This window comes from Nycticebus coucang, chromosome 16, assembly GCF_027406575.1.
Source record: "Nycticebus coucang isolate mNycCou1 chromosome 16, mNycCou1.pri, whole genome shotgun sequence".
Classification (NCBI taxonomy): domain Eukaryota; kingdom Metazoa; phylum Chordata; class Mammalia; order Primates; family Lorisidae; genus Nycticebus; species Nycticebus coucang.
The window spans coordinates 28,691,917-28,693,667 of NC_069795.1; the positions used below are offsets into that span (position 1 = coordinate 28,691,917).

At 38.1% G+C, this 1,751-nt stretch overlaps 1 pseudogene; it reads right to left on the reverse strand.

The window, feature by feature from the left end:
- Positions 1 to 238: 238 nt before the first annotated feature.
- LOC128567390 (ras-related protein Rab-13-like) lies at positions 239 to 734 on the reverse strand (annotated as a pseudogene).
- Between the last annotated feature and the right edge of the window lie 1,017 nt (positions 735 to 1,751).

The following is a 1,751-nucleotide window of genomic DNA, read 5'->3' on the forward strand; positions in this document are numbered from 1 at the left end:
TCTCTCCTATTCTTAACTTTCTTTCACTTTCTTAATTCTTTCCTTCCCTTCTCACTGCTTCCTTCCTTTTTTTCTCCTTTTCCTTTTTGTCTGCTCCATTTTCTCCTTATTCTCCCTCCTATCTCTCTGTCTATCCCACTGCCCACCACCCCAGCTCTGCCTCCCATGGGTTCAGACTCCAGGCTTAGGGTGGGGAGGCAAGAAAGGGCCCTCAGCCCAGACAGCCCTGGGTCTTCTTCTAGGCACTGGTGTCCAGGTCAGTGCTGGGAGCCTGTTGTCATTCCTGGTCTCTGGCTTCCTGACCTCAGAAAGAGGTTCTGGGCCAGGGAACTAAAAGCCTCATTCACATTCATAGTGGATTCAGCACCTGTCTCAAAAAATTGGATTCTGTGCTCTTATGCCAACTGCACGTGCCTCTTGGCCTCCATGTCACTCTTGTTTCCCAGCAAGAGGCACCCCACCCCAACTGAGGCATTCTCTTGGATGGTTTTCATCCAGTTCTGAATATTCTCGAAGGACTTCTCATCCATGATGTCAGATGCTAGGACAATGCCCGTGACCCCACAGTAATAGGCAGTAGTTACCGTCTTGAACTGCCCTTGCCCAGCCGTGTCCTGATGGTGGAGTTGCATGGTTGGAGTAGTCCTCGGCAAAGCGAATGCTGAGACAAGTCTTGCTCACCCCAGAGTCCCTGTCCGCAGCAACTCAAAGAGGTGGTCATAGGTTTTGGCCATGATAGACATTGTTCCATTATTTTTCTATGAATAGATGTATGTATAATTCTTGTGTAGTTCCAACAACTTTATACTTAATTATCTATTTTAACTTTTTAATTTACTCAAGATTATAAGTACAACCTAGTTGTGTATTATTATATAATTGCCACCTACAGTAAATAACTAAATAGTTGCCCTTAGTGTGGAGTAAATCTTTCATAATTAGCTCTTTCTCATGGATTTAAAGCTGCTACAAATTTTTCATTATGATGAATATTTCTGGGGAAAAAAAAATCTTTGTCTTTATTGAAGCTTTTTTTTTTTTTTTGGTTTGTTTGTGGTTGTTTGTACTTAGCATAATTTCCTTAGCATAGATTTACAGTAATGAAATAAATAAGAAAAGGCATAGTACAATTGCTAAGAAAATTAGCCATTAGATTTTACATTTGAATTTTAAATTAACACAAACAATCGTTCTAGAGGTGATATGAAAACTATTACTCTGTTACTCCATACATTGCTGGTCATTGTCTTAAAATGATATAACTCTTTGGAAAATAATTTTATATGTAACCTTTTATGTCCAATGACATAGCATCGCATTTCTGGGAGCCTCCCCAAATAAAACACTGCAAAAGAGGAAATATACCTAGCAAAAATAATCATTGTAGCCTTGTTGATTTATTTAGTTGTTTTAATCTTACAAATAAAACTAACTCTTTGTATCATTGTAAGAACAATACATATTCATGATAAACAATGGAAGCTGAACATAAGAACAAAATACACTGTATCTCCAGTCTCATTTTCTAAAGATAACCGTTGCTAACAATCTCCTAAGCAATCTTCCAAAATGTTTCTATCAGATCTTTGTGAACACACACTTCTTTTCACTCAAGCTCACACCAAACAAATTGTTCTTCAGTTTTCATAATATCTTAGACATCTTTCCCTTTTCAGTACATACAGACCTATTTCTTTTGAATGACTGAATAGTTTTCATTGTAAGACTGCATCAGAGATTATGTATCCAGT